This window comes from Sander vitreus, chromosome 9, assembly GCF_031162955.1.
Source record: "Sander vitreus isolate 19-12246 chromosome 9, sanVit1, whole genome shotgun sequence".
Classification (NCBI taxonomy): Eukaryota; Metazoa; Chordata; class Actinopteri; order Perciformes; family Percidae; genus Sander; species Sander vitreus.
In genome coordinates, this window is record NC_135863.1 from 27,416,352 (window position 1) to 27,432,339 (window position 15,988).

Sequence of the window (15,988 nt, forward strand, 5' to 3'; positions counted from 1 at the left end):
GAGGAAGATATTTTTTATTTATTTTGCATTTCGAGAACAAAGTCGAAATGTCGAGAATAAAGTCAACATGACGAGAATAAAGTTGAACTATACCATTTCGAGAATGTCGAAATGTCGAGATTAAAGTTGAAATGATGAGAATAAATTCAACTCCTTTATCACTTAATCACATTAGAGCGACTGTCCGCCACGCCAGCTGCCATGTAGGCAGCATCATAGATATGGGTTACATCCTTAGAGTGCCGCGCTCGCCTGAGCGCCACTCCTTCAGGATCAAACAAGTTGATTAATTGTCTTATTGTGTATTGTGATACAACATATCCTCTCTGTATTGCACGTAGGTGTAACCATCGATACCCTTGCATCTGTCCATTACAAGCTATTTCAGTTTGCAGGAATACGGCCACCTCTTCCAAGTTTGTGTGGTTTCTCCTTCTGAAGAGACGCAATTTTCGGCACAATCTCTTCAAAGTCCTAATACTTATCACCACACTGTGTTTATGCGCTAAAAGAGAAAGAGTTCATGCACTTTGTAGAATACTATAGGTAAAGTTAGTAGTTTGGTTTATTCTCAAAAGTCCGACTTGATTCTTGAAATATCAAGTTTTTTCTCGACATTTCAACTTTATTCTCGACATTTCGACTTTATTCTCAAAATGCAAAATAAATAAAACATCTTCCTCCTTAATTTTTTTCCCTTGATGTGGCCCTGATGCTCTGTCGTACCATATAGCCAAGCTCTACTATATAGAGTACCATTTGCCAAAAACATCAGTTTGTCCTCATCTTCATATCCCAACATTATTATTTTTATTTGCATGTAGCTTTAGCCCAAGCCTTTTAGGACATTATTATGTACAGTATGTGGCTATCAATGGCATATTTAGACCCTTTCACATGTTTCTCATTTCAAAAACAAGTCAGCTGGAAACCAACCACAGAGAGTTAGTGTTAATTAGCTTTTGTTTACTTCTCTGTGAAATCTGAAATGAAAGAGTAATTGCTGTAAGTTTTGAGTTGTTATTAGTCAACTACCTATGCCAGCGTCACGCTGGATTGGAAAGCTTGTCGCGCTTAGCAACATGATCAATTGAAGTTACTCTCAAAAGCTGAAAAAGCACCAGATAAAAAGAGAGAAAAAACATATTCAGCGGGAACAGAAGTAGCAGGAGTGCACAGACAGGAGCAGGCCAGTTGTCATATATCGGTGGACAATCTTCCACTGCACAGGCAGAATAACAAATGTGGACACCGAACCCCTTTTAGAAGCACAGGCAGCATACCCAGGGCGCCAGTTTTATACAACTAGTGCTTCTGACGTCAACATAGACAAAGCTCGTTTTAGGGCTGCACAATTAATCAACAATGCAATATTGCCGTTTAAAATGCTTTCTTAGCTCATATAAACTTACGCTGTATATCAAATTAGCCCAGGTTGACCGCCTGCCGGTCTTACGCGTTGGGGACTTTTTATGTATTATATTTTTATGTATTCTATGTTTAAGATGTGTTTTTTTTAACTAAAATGTGGTATACAAGTTGTGAACACACAGTGCGTAGGCTCCGCTTCTGTGTGTGTGTGTGTGTGTGTGTGTGTGTGTGTGTGTGTGTGTGTTTAGCTTAGTCTAATTTCGATGCAAAGATTTGTTAATCAGTAGAAACGTAGCACAACGTGGAATCGAACTGATTTAATTTTGGGTGGAAAGTTTTGGTGCAATTGTATTTATATATTTTTTTCGTGTAGGAGATGCACTGAATTCAGGAACATTTTAAGTCGTGTGTTGCAGCAATGTAGCAGAACATAGAAGTGAAAGCAGTAGGGATGCACGATGTATCGGTAATCACATTGTTACCGGCCAATGTTAGTCTTTTTTTTTTTTATACATTGGCATCAGTCCGATGAGCCAAACTGGTTCCTCCTGTTTGTCAGGGCGGTGCGTGTATGCGTGTGTGTGTGTGTGTGTGTGTGTGTGTGTGTGTGTGTGTGTGTGTGTGTTTTCTTGCCACGCAGACGCGTGGACATGCTTAAGACAAAGCAATGTCTATGATCTGGATGGTTTTCACAGTGAAAAAAAAAAAAAGACACGGAAATTGCAGTATGCAATACATGCAAGGTCGAAGTAATATAAAGAGGCCGTGTCAAATCCTTCCAACACTGCCAGTTTGATCCCTAATATGAAAAACCGCCATTCAGAAGTTACAAGTTCAGGAGCAAGCTACTAGCAAGCACACAGTAGCTGCTACCCACATGTTAGTGAAAGGGTGGAGACAGAGATTGTGACTAGGGATGCACGATATTGGATTTTGGCCGATGCCGATACCGATGTATACACATTTTTCCCCTGATATATATACACTTTTAATTCTATTTTTACCTTATTACACTCATGTGTTGTAGATAAGGCAATACACAAGACAAACATTTGATTCTACCATGAATGTATCATTTTACAAATGTAGACAGACATTAACCGCTGAAAAATAGGTCAATTATTTCACTTGGAGGAGAAGAATATAGATATGACAGTGCCACATTTTATTTTTAAGTTCAGACTTCAAACTTCAGTCCTTAGGAGTAAAATATATAAAAAATACATTTTCAAATGAAAAATGTACATCTTCTCCTACTTGAACAGGTCTGCCAAATGCTTCCCTGACATAGTGGTGTAGTAGTTGACATTGTACTGAAACTTAAAGTGGTCAAGTGCACAAAAAAGGCAGCTGCAGTCCAGACCTACACTTCAGTCCTTAGGACCCACTTTAAAGTATAATCAAACTTAAAACCAAGCTCCATATACAGTATTGCCTTGTGAGCCACAGACAGTCCTGTAACAACTCAGTGACAAACAGTGTGCTCTGTATTGCAAAGAAAATACATTTTATCCTTCACTTGAACTTGAGTCGTGCAAACCTTTTCAGTCCAACTAAGTAGGGTGACAACTTCAGCTGACGGGTAGGCTTCTGTTCAGCTATTTATTTATTTTTTTAATACCAGAGGTATGTTTTTCTTCATAAAAATGAGCATCTCTGCTTTTTCACCGTCCGTTCAATTTCTCTTTTCGTCTATCACATCTGCACACATCACACAGGCAATGCTAAACAGCCGTTCACCGTCAACACTTGTGCAGGGCGCACACAGGTATTTGCGTGCAGCAGGAGCGAGGGAAGGGAAACGGGCTTGGTTGCGTTTCCAGTAGTCCAATGGACTGTTGTTCCTGGGAATTGTGGGTTCGGCCAGGTATGAGATGACCTATGAAGTAACAGAATACCGAAATATCACTTACTGATTTTTTGCAGATTTTTTTTACTGTATGCTTTTTAGGCATTAACAGAGCAGAGAGTTTTTTTCTTCCAGAAATCAAATGATTTATTAGTTGCACGTTTATTATTAATACACAGGCCGAATTATGACACCTTCATTCACCGCCAGTTGCAGTGTGTGTGCCATGCACGGTAGACTTGCCACACCAAACTCCACCATAGCTATAGCCATGTTACGGGCATTGTCACGTAGCACGGCATGCCCTCGTTCTCTTTCTATTTTCCATTTCCCACACATATTATCAAATAAGGATGCAATTGCAGCTGCTGAGTGAGAACCTGAGCATTCCTGTGAGTGTAACACAGCTTTTTTAAGGGTGAAGTCTTCGTCTATCCACTGGGCAGTGAGGCTGAACGTGCTAATAGGACTCGCGCTTGATGTACAAATGTCCGTTGTAAAGCTAATGTGACTAGCGCCGACGAGGAGCTTTTCAAATGTGACTGAAGTAGAGACTGCTAATGGGTGTTTTTTCCTTCTTACTTTTCAAAAGGTCTTGGTGCTGCTCAGGATGACGGCTCTTAGGATGCGTAATCATATTTGTAGTGTTGAACGAGTGTTGTTTTACGCCTCCTCGCGTAAACGGACGAGTCCGATAGCGAGTTAAGGTTACATGATTGTCCTCAGCAGGTTGATGTCGGGTTGCTTTTCTCCAAAAGTTGAATCGGAAATAACGGAAATACCTGCGTTTTTAAACAGACTGACGAGTGACGACCGACGCAGTGTGTGTGAATGAATGCTCAGCCAGCCGGAGCCTCACTGTATTGGCATTATGCACGGCCGTACTAGCTTACCATTTTCACCTTATCGCCTGAAAACGACACCAGGCTGCTAGAGTATAACTGGACAGGCCTCTAGAAACATCCGACTGCTTGTAACTCAACATTTCTCCGTTCTTGGCTGAGATGGACGACATAGTGCTGCATTAATTAGCCAGCAGCTAGCAGACATTTAGCAAGCAGCTTAATCTCAAAACACCACAGTGAAGTTCAGCTCGCGTGCACGTTTTGTTCGGAAAAACGCTTCGTTTAATTAACGTTACCAACGTTGATTCGCTCGCGGTGTTTCCGCACGGGGGGATTACTACTGTCGCACACCGGGCTGACGCTGCTGGCGACACATGCCATGAAGACATTACAAAATGAAGAAAGAGCGTAAGGGGCTAACAGAAGAGACAGGCTGGAGAAAACGACGGAAAAGTCTCCAAAGTTTGGAATCAGCTCAAACGAAAAACTCTGTACAGCGTGTCTGCTGCAAAATCGAACTAGCTTACCACAATAATAGCACGACGTCAACGCTTCTCAACAGAAAACACTGAGTCTAACTTAATCATCCATTCCACGAAGCGGACCCGACAAAAGTAAATCACAGAGTCGTATGGACGATGAAACTACACCAAACACAACAACTACCAAAATTAAAGACAAGAAAATACGTGGTAGTGACCACAATTTGATCTAAAGAGCCGGAAAAAACAGTTGACTGTTGCCACCAGAAACAGCTGATGAACGATCTACTAGCATAAGTGTAACAGAGCTGTGTGACATTGTAATCAAACTAGTGCAGTGCCCGTTGAAAATGTGCCTGTTTGGAACGGGCCGATCGCTTGGCCTGTGGTACTGCTGCTTGTAGAATTCTTCAAAACCAAATTGCACCCTGAAATTACTTACAGAAGGACCCCAAACCACAATGCAACTCCACTGTATAGCCTATCCTACTGACTTACAGTGTAGGCTACGTCTACTGCTGTATTTACCTGACAGAGAACGCGGCAGATTCAGAATGTAATCACAAACTATCGCAATGACAATGTGGAGTAATCCAACATTAGTGTCATGGACTCTACCCATCCGGCCCGTTATGAGAGCTAATCAGCACATCTGCGTTCATCAACCACCAGAACCGGACCGTTCGTGTGTGTGCGCACACACGCATAGAGAGAGAGAGAGAGAGAGAGAGAGAGAGAGGGGTTGTCTCGTGTCATTTGATCGTTAACGTAGTGCTACTTTGCACATTTTTGTGGGCCTGAGGTGTATGTCACATTTTACTCACTCAGTGAGCAGAGGGGGAGTGGCCAGCGGCTAGAGCGGCAAAAGCCAACGTGTGCTTCTTTTACCGACGATATCTTTTGCATTTCTTATCCAAACAACGTCAAACTTGGCACTGCACTTACTCGTGCCCGTAGCAAGACACCTGTCAAGTTTGAAATTCATTGGACGGTTCGAGAGATATGCGCATAACACACACACAGACAGACAGACCTTCCTGCAACCTTATAGATAGATGTATAAATGAAAATAGGTTGAGTATAACTAATATTTACATATAGGCCTATATACAGATCAGTCTCAGGTTGAAACTTAAAGTGACTGAAAGTTAAGTTGTACAACTTAAGGTAATGTTTAGTTTGAGGTTATTATTGCATTTCAGAAAATGTTTTCTTTAAAAACAATGTAATATGGCACTTAAATGCACTTAATATTTTTTGTTTTTTGAGAAATGACATTGTAAGCAATGTATGCAATACAAATGTTGCTTTTTCCGAAAAGTAGGCTGAACCAAACTATTGTATGTTATTGCCCTTCAATAAAACAAAATTATTTATTATCCAATGACTCGATTAATCGATGGAATAATCGATTACTAAAATAATCGATAGCTGCAGCCCTAATTCGGATCCAGCCCTATTTAAATTGCACCACAGCAATATATCAAATTGAAATGTAGCCTACAGGCCTACATACACTTCTATTTGCCAAGACCAGTATCATTCTCAGATTTCAGTCACACTACACACCCACGTTGACGTTCTACTGACAAAAACAGCATTGCAATGGGCCACACAGCCAGATGCAGCGGTCCACTGAGGCAGTTCAGCAGTTCATGCTACAGGACCTTTCCATCAGCCAGTGAGTAAAGGGAGCATTCCTCTCACAGTTTACATTAGGATTCTGCTGGCAGAACTAATCCCTCATTATTAAACATACATGAACATTAAATATTAGTTAATATACACCTGTTTAACAGGAATCAGCATGTAGAAACGCGATATTTCAACCTGCTTTGTCTGCAAGTAGTCGCTCACCCACCACCGCTCTCTTTCACACAACCACAGCAGGCTACTCTGCAAATAATGAATTTTAACAGACAAGCTAAAACCAAAGCGGTCTCTATGTAGTCTCGTTTATCTTGGACTGCCGTGCATGTTGAAATTTGGCAAATTCTCGTAAACTAGCGGAAACAAAACAGCTCTACCAGTGGCACGTGCACACAGCTAATTATTATGCACGTCAATGACATGCCAATGTTGTCTGCATTCTCCATTCTTCCTAAACTTCACTTAGCCTTGAACCCTGAAAATAAGTCCCCCTGAATCAGTATAGTTGAATAGCCCTGCTGTAAGCTTTGTACCGTCACATTTGCCTGGGCTTCGTGAAAAGCTCTTTTGCATATCCAGTGTAAAGAGCCAGGGGCACGAAGGGGAGCGGGGAAAAAAAATTAATTAATAATTAGAGAGGTTTAACGTTACATTGGCGCCACCAAAAATGTACTTTGGCTACCAAATTTAGGGGCTTGGTGGCCCAGTGCTTAAAAATATTAGCGTCTATCGCTGTAATGTATGAAAAGCCTTTTTACAAATCCCAGCACACTTTTAAAACTAGTTTTTACAACTTTTGTAGCTGAACTTGTGTTGAATACAAAAAAAAAAAAAGTCATGGTACTTTGAAAATACTGCTTACATTTGTTAAAATTGATAACAGTATCAGATCATGCCAAAATCATCTGTGTGTCTGAAAATACACTCAGACCCCAGAGGGTTAATCATGGGCTCTCTGCTAGATGCTGGTCCATGTGGCACAACAATTCAAGCAACTCACAAAACAATGAAACTGCCCCGAACCCTTTTTACAGCGTTTAAACTGTGGGTCTTTTATTTTGATCTATCCTACTTCAAGTGCTACATTTAGAGACAATAGGAGATAGAGAAAGAGGTGTTTTTTTGTTTTTTATTTTATTATATCATATATCATATCAGATGATCCAGCATCTCAAATGTATATGGCCAACTAAAGTGTGATTTTCCAGAGGTTGGGACTGAAGCTGGAGTACAAATAATCACCCTCAGTCTCTCTAGAGCAGAGGGGTAGAGAGCCTGCAGGCCTATAAACTTCAAAGCCTTGTGGGTAAAGAGGGGGAGGGCCACCAAGCACAGATACATTCTTCACAATGTTAAACTTGACCCTTGGGGGTGCCCCACACACACCATGTGACTGCTGTCAACGGGGGGTGGGGGGTGTGTGTGTGTGTGTGTGTGTGTGTGTGTGTGTGTGTGTGTGTGTGTGTGTGTGTGTGTGTGTGTGTGTTTGCAGGCCTGAGTGTGTGCAGTATGAGAATGTGTGAGCCTCTAGTTTTGTCTGTGTGCTGTTTGAGCACTTACATCTTCACAAATCGTAGAACATTTTGTTGGAACCAATACACTCAAAAAGGAACGAAATATAAGGCAATCCTACATGCATTTTTGCACATGACAACAATCAGGAGGGCTTATCAGGAGGGAGCGTACACTCACACAGCGATGGCACAGCCATCAGACACTTCCACATGTAGACTGCCAGGGATCGAACCACCGATCTTCCGACCTCCTGAGTGGGGCTTATCTTGAAGTCGTTGTGGTTTGCACATTACACAAGTGACAGGGGGCCCACACTACATTTCACTAGGAGGAATACCTGAGAAGTCAGTCTGGTCTCTAAACTACGTTTAGTCAACAAAACGCACACGAGAAGTAATACGGGAAAAGACTCAAGACGACAAGAAGAGAACTGTCAATTTCTCTCCAACTCTTTCTGGACCTGGTTGTAGTACAGCTCGGAGGAAACATCAAATAGGCATTTGTGCTCCTGCCAAAGTTCCACTTAATTTTCCTCCATTTCTTGGGTTCAAGCTAGAGATGTTCCGATACCGATACTGCCTAAAATGCTGGTATAGGGAAGTACTGGAGTTTATGCACCGATCCGATACCACGTAATAAAGCCCTAAAAAAAAATCTACGTTAAAGTAGTTTATTTATGTTATTTTTCCGTTATAACTGACTGTCAAACTGGATAAACTAAGAAAGTGCTGTGGCATTCATCGTTTGTGTTTGTTCATGTTTCACAAAGAGTTTAACCTGAGCCAGACCGACAACAAAGATAGAAATCATATCACATCCATACAGGGATAGTAGTATACAGTTGTTAAAACATAATAAAATACATGACACACTGGTATCGGATCGGTACTCGGTATCGGCCGATACGCAAGTTCAGGTATCGGAAAGCAAAAAATGGTATCGGACCATCTCTAGTGCAAGCACATCAAGGAGCTAGAGACGCCCCAATCACAGGCATGCAGTTGTTGCTCCCAGCCGAGTGTTTATCTATATATGTGTAGTAACGTGTGTAGTAGTTTAACGGCGGCTAGAAGAGATTAATGCCGAGCACCCGATCACACATTTTTAGTAAATACCGACCAATAATGATTAGGCAGTCAATCAATCTCATAGCCATGCTTGTTGATGTTCTGTTGCAAGAGTTACGACCCCCGCACCCCCACCCCCAAATCTCTATGGAGGTTGGCCGTGAAAAGATGCAGGCAACGCAATTTTCTGTTCACTTCAACGGCACATGTTAAAATCCAGTGCTAATATTGCACCAGTGCCTAAACAACCGGTATCTACCGGACGTAATAGCAATGCGGATTTCGGTGCCACTTAAATGTCTGCGCTGCTCTCTGATGCTCCGAAACGGACGTTACAGGCAACGGAAGCATTGCTGCATGTCACCCTAGTTAACACTAACGTTACACTTGGCAGCAGGTAACGTTGATGTTAGCCTACCGTTAGCTAGTAGCTAGATTAAACATAATTAAAATGCTGACAGCTAAACGGTGTAAAAGTGTGTCTGTATTTCACTGTAGAAGATTCCAACACCGGGACATACAACAGTCTGCAGCTAAAGCTATGAGCTAAAAGACACAAGCTAGCGCTTCGTCACTGCTGTTGTCGGAAAAACAACACAGAAGGGACTAAATGGTTTGTTACTTGAAACTGGTAAACCTCGTGGTGCATTCAAAGTTATTGTTAAATACCCTTTTCTCATCCGTTTTTGTCGTTTAACAGCAATTTACTGGTGAAAGAAGTTATTATTGCCATAAGACATTGTTACCACATTTTGTGCCGATCCGAAAAATTGATCTCAGTATTGATTTTGTGGCTCAAAAGCGTGATCCAATCCGAACCGGGAGTTTTGTGATCCGTTGCACCCCTACTCTCCATCTCATGTCAGGCCATTACCTAACTAAGACAGACATTTTCACTCACTGCACTTCTTTGTCCATTTTGTCTTTCCCTTTTCAATTCACAACACTGGCGAGCACTGGTTACATAACTGTACTACTCCACCACTCGTCCTCTGTGATTTAATAAGGCCAACTAATCAATGTGTCCTGTGTAGATAACATGACTCAGCTGCCTGCTCTGCAACTAACCATATTATTGTGTCCTGTGCTCAACATTTGCTGTAGGATATGAGGACAAATAAGCAAAGCCAGTAGATACAGTTAGTGTTCACATTATATTTCAGAGACCCAGCTTAGCTGCACTTTTGGAATATTTAAATGTCCACGTCCAGCTTTCTTCTCAGTCTAAATTACCAAGTGTACCTCTGAAAGAAACAAGTGGCTATACACAAACAGAGACACCACAGATCACTGCCTGACGAACACCAAACAACACATTGCACATGCGGGTGTGACCCTGATCTTAACGTGGGTCATCTATGATGGACACAGGACAACCTTTTTACACGATCCCTCGGCCCACATCGGATGGGATAGCATTACAGAGAGCAGATTTTTTTAAAGGGGTCCGAATCTAGTACTTCTTGGTAGAGATATGGTTACCAACAGTCAATTATCCAAAAAAAAACTGGTGTAGTAACTAGTAATAAATCAGTAGGCCCTATACTTAACCTGGTATATAATAACCATATCAGGCAAATACATATATAAAAAGATAATATAAAGTAAAAAGGAAGCAAAGGCTGTGAGTACAAAAACAAAAGAGGAAATATCGAGGGATACTTATCCTCTCCAGTCTCAATGAATTGGATTGTTTCCAACAAAGTGACACCCAAAATAGAGCAAAAGTCACACCACGCTCCTGTACTAGCTTCAGTTCAACTAACCTCCATTCTGCAATATATTTATGCATAGAGCGTTTCTTTCATCATTCTGAAAAGCTGGCCAATGACACTGGAGTTTCTGTTCATACACTAAGCTAAAACAGGCCCTCAGTTCTCCTAAAACCATTTGAACATCTACCTCATCAAAATGGTTATTTTGTTAGAATTAAACAGCTACATATTACATCAGTGCAAGTGATCTTTGTCTGGCAGGTGTCCTTGCTTGACACACAAATACCCTTTTGCCGCCCCAAAAAGCGCATATGCAGACTTTTAGAACAGCGGTAAACCCGCTAAAAAATAGCCGATAGACTCCTTTCCCATTGCCGGTAGACGAGTATGCCTGTCGCTTTTTTGTTGTGTGTCACGTTAAAGGTCACAAACACACCAGAAAACGGGTATTGTTGACTGATCTTGACCGCCACTAGGGCTGCACAACTATTTTAGTTACTATTTTATACATGCATGCGGGCTGAAATTAACTGTGATGTTTTGTCAAAATTATGCCGCTAGCGTTAGCTAAACGTCCGCTAGCCACTGGCTAAGTTATGCAGCACTATGTCGTCCATCCCAGCCAAGGACAGAGAAATGTTGAGTTACAAGCGAGCGTCTGATGTTTGTAGAGGTCTGTATGGTTATACTGTAGCAGCATTGTGTCCCTGTGTTGGTCGTCACACGTATCTATCATACTCTTCCGTCGCGGCGTGCTAGTCCCGTAACGTTACTGTAAAAAAGTTTTAAACAGTATGAAGGTAAAAAACGTTCAAGTGAGGTAGGAAATGTTGGATTTAACCCACCGCTGTTGAAAAGCACTGAAGCTCCCAAAATTGGTATTAAATGGTATTCGGTACAGCCCTGGAGCTAATCAAGGCTCCGTTTGCACTGTAGCTGTTAGCGCTGTCAACCCTATTTTCCAACAGGCGTGTCTGTGCTGTGTTCCGGAGGCACTGTGACCCCCGCGAGCAATCGCAGCCATTCAAGTCAACGCTTGATATTCCACCAGTCGCACCACGGCGCGTCCCAGAAGCGTGCGGAAAGCGGCTCTCGAGACTATCAAGTCAATTCACCAAAAGACACCCCCAGTATCAACAAAATCGGAACGCAGCACAGATGCGCCCGGTGGAGAATCAAAGTTAGAGCTTCCCGTTTCCTCCACCCTCTCTCTCCCTTTGTGATCTGCTGATCAGCGGTGTGAGCTCCGTATAGGCACTGATCTCCCACGGAAGCCCGGTCCAGGCTGTTGTACGCAGTGCAGAGCAGAGCAATTAGGTAGCCAGAGGGAGCACTGTTTCCATTGTTAGCGCGCGGCTAGAATTGCACTGTTGTATGCAGGGGAAACTAACGATCTCTATGTAAAGGCAGATCGTGGACACATTTGAATCGTTTATGATTTTTATATCGTCATATCGCACACCCCTAACCTCAATGCACAAGCCCAAACAAAGACCAAAAGATGTGTTGCCTCACATCTTCTGTTATAAGTTGCACTAGAATACACAACAAAGACCAACAGCCAACTCACATGCACATTTGTGCTAGACAGTAGTCAGTGATCCTAATCCAAAAAAAAACTAATTAAATAGTCTTGTCATACTGTATGGTCAGAAAGAAACGCATGGGATACAGTCAACAAGTTCAACCAGCTACATGCCGGATAATAAGGGACAACTCAAGTCAATGATGCCTGATAAAACCACAATAACTACTGGGCAACCATTATACATATAACATATATTAGAAAACACAAATACAATAATAATTTATTATCAAATACTGGTATGAGATTCAAAAATCCAGTATTGTTCGGGCTCTACCACAAACGACCAATAACAAAATGACAAACACACAGCCTCTTATTTCCTTTGGTAAGTGGCCATGGTTTATGTTACCGATACATTAAATAATGGATTCAGCATCTCTACCTCATCAGGACACCTTTTCATACAATATTATTACCTACTTATAGGTTGATCAAAGCAAAACAACAAAGACAATAATTCATGAGGGCAACAGGGCAGTAGAAACCTTTCAATAGAAAAGAGAAGATGGTGTTTGTCCAAAAACAAACAATGTGATTTCAATTTTGAATTTGGGATCTAAAACACCTTGACCCAATTAGTCTGTGAATTTTGACTCTGGAGTCTTTATTACCAGCCTTTTCCTTACTAGCACAGATACTGTAGGCTTATCTGGGACTGGTACATTGTGTCATTGAGTTGAGCCTCACAAGGTTGGCAAGTGGCCCTCCTGTGTGCGTGTGTGTGCGTGTGTGTGTGTGTGTGTGTGTGTGTGTGTGTGTGTGTCTGTGTGTCTGTGTGTGTGTGTGTGTGTGTTCACCCCTCCCCCACACCGCCCATGGCTTTGGAACAACCAGCTGCAAAGCACTGTAGAAAGCTTGAGTGAGATTGACACAAAGGTAATAAAATAATATATAATGGAATCATAAACAATGCACTTTGGCACATTTATGAATCTACTGTATGTTGCCTATAATCAAGGTTAAACAGCAACATCATCTTAAAACTGTAGTAATAACTATGGGCCTGCAAAGCAAAATACCTCAAACTGGTAAGTAAGTAAGGGACAAATGCTAACATTGCTGAAACTACAGTTTCTGTTTAGATTCATAACTATTCACAACTGTTGTTTTTTTAATAACACTAACTTATTTTAACACTTAAGTATGTATCAAAACTAGTGCAATCAAACACAGTGTAATCAAAGTAAGTTCAAATTAAAGCATGAATCTATCACTGGAAAAGTATCTAAATGAACAAAAATAAAACAAATTAGTGAAGTAAAAAAGTTAGATTGCTAAGTTAAAAAAAAAAACAGAAATTTCCAGTGTTGATTGTAGAATTGATAAGTTATAAAAAAAAATATTTTTATGATTGAGATCAAAAATCACTAAAGTGATTTTAATTCAAAGCTAGCAGTAGTTGCAGGAAGGAAGGGCGCGCTCACAAACACAAACCAGCCACGAGAACTGCCCTACAAACACATGCATAGTGCGCGCGCCTACTCACGCGCTGACGCTGCCCATCCCCCACTCCGAGAGAAAATACAAAAATAAACGTCCAAAACAGCGCAATAACCCGCCCAAACCTTGTATTTACAGTCATATGTGGTCACGCTACACAGGGGTATAATTTATAACGGCAAACATAACGTGAAATTACGATAAACACTCACCAAAAGCTCCAAATCACACAAGGGGGGTGCCTTCTCCTCTGTGCTCCTAATATGGAATCTCCTCCTCCTCCACCACCGTTGTTTTCTAGCTCTAATTAAACCTCGAAAAAGCGTTATAACGGCCGTCAGACCCGGCCGACCGGTGCTAGGAATCCCCAATGACCGATGTGTTTTGGATACACGGGCATATATAATGATAAATCCCCTTAAAAATGGGCTGGATGGACAGTTGGGTCTAGAATGTAGGTTTGCTCGCTAGTAGAGAAAAGAGCCAAACGGTTCAGTAGCAGCCAACGGCTTCAGACTGAAACACAGAGCAGCTGACCTGCCAGGCGAAAATGAGGTAGGCCTGAGCTCCTCGCTGCAGGAAGCACACTCCAGTCACATAAACATCAAAATGGGTGTCGCAGTATGGAAAAGGATAGTGTAGGGCTGAGGTTGGCGGTAACTCTTCAAAAAATAAAATACAAATTTGAAGTTAAAATTGATTTTATATGATTTTTTTTTAAAGCTCAATATTATGATTAATGCATAGCTATTTTTGGATTGTAGCTGTAGAGGCATTCTAGCTTTGCTGTTATAAGTGCCATCTACAGTAAAGTGAAAGTATAAACTAGGCTACAATTCTATTAGGGCTGCATGATATGATGTAGTAGTAATATGCAATAACGTGGTTGAATATCGCAATAATGATATTACTTGTAATAAATGAACAGATAGTAAAGCGTAGCTACTCGGTTCTGCATTTCTGCTGCTTTCAGTAGCTGTTCTGCTAAAATACAACAAACTGTTAGTTGAAATGAAACAAAGGAAATAATTTTCTTTTATTGAACAAATTGAACATTGAATTGAATATAAAAGGCACCACCATTTTAAAGTGCAGTGTTCAACTGATATTTTCTTTCAACTAACACCAACACTCAGTGTCTTTCGCGATATGTGTTGCAGCCTTTCACGATGTGTTTAAAGTGCTCATATAATGTCTTCCTTTACTGTGTTATATATCTTCTTTTGTGCATGTTATAGGTTTACAAAGTGAAAAAGCCCAAAGTCCATCCCAAAGAGAATTACCATCTCCAACAGAAAACACTGTTCACAAACTGCTCCAAACAGCTCTATTGTAGTCCAGCCTTTACTTCTGTGACGAATGTGCGTCATTTTGTAACACGCGTTATAATGCTCGCCTAGCTGCTGGCGTGGCACGCCTATACTGTTAATAAATATATATATATATATATATATATATATATATATATATATATATGAGGTCTTTAATGCGCCAGTTGATATCGCAATGACAATAAAAAACGATATATTGTTCAGCCCTAAATTCTATTTGAATTGTTTTTAAGTGTAACACTAAATTAATGTGATGTAGTTGTTTATGTTTAATATTTGAACTACATAATTGCCTTAATAAATGAGTATTAGCAGTGATAACAAAAATACTTTTAAATTAAGTTCCAGCAACATTGACGCTCCATCAAACTGTGAAATGCTCCACCCCTCCCCCACCGAAAACTGGAATGATTTTTCAGTCATCTTATATAAGCAGAATTTAATTTTAACACACAAATCGTCATCAGTTGGAGGTGGGAGCATATTTTCAATGTTAACTACATCATATAGGGAGAGACTGGAGTGGGAACCATTGCTAGACTGATGCATAAGACACATAGGGCCTACAGATGCATATTCTGCAGACGTAAACAATGAAAAAGAGATAACTACTCAGGCATGCATGCATTAACTGAGAGCATATGATCATCAACATGCGCGTACACACACACACACACACACCACAGATAAGGCCCAGCTGAGACAAACAAACACACACACACACACACACACACACACAGACAGAAAGCCCTAGGGTGGTGTGTAGTGTGAGCTTTAGCGTGGCTGTAACAGTTGAGTGGAGGATGGGTAATGACTTTTATACAGGGGGGGCATCAGTGTATTTCCCCAGCCTGTACTCTCAATGCCTAGGGAGGTTTGTAGTACAAGAGGGCCCCTACAGTTTGGATGATGGCAATCATTTTACATTGTTTTAATTTGAACACTTTTTTTTCCTGTGCTTGTTTTGTTTTGGGAGGAAATGCAGCTATCCCAGCAGTGGTGAGTAATGTTGCTGCTTTTGTTTCCCATCACTGCTGAATGAATAAAGAGGGGGAAAAAAGTGATGTGAAAACCGCTCCAGTGTGGAAAATTGTGAAGTGAAGCACCTCAAGGCGAAGCAGTCCACTGTCTGGGT

The 15,988-nt window shown here is 41.1% G+C and overlaps 1 protein-coding gene across 3 annotated transcripts in view; it reads right to left on the bottom strand.

The window, feature by feature from the left end:
• tbl1xr1a (TBL1X/Y related 1a) overlaps positions 1-14,042 on the bottom strand; it is a 58,071-nt gene extending 44,029 nt beyond the window's left edge. For all 3 annotated transcript variants that reach the window (XM_078259500.1, XM_078259498.1, XM_078259499.1), the window contains exon 1: positions 13,735-14,042. The gene's annotated coding sequence lies outside the window, so the exon portion shown is untranslated. The remainder of the gene's footprint in view (positions 1-13,734) is intronic.
• Positions 14,043-15,988: the final 1,946 nt, after the last annotated feature.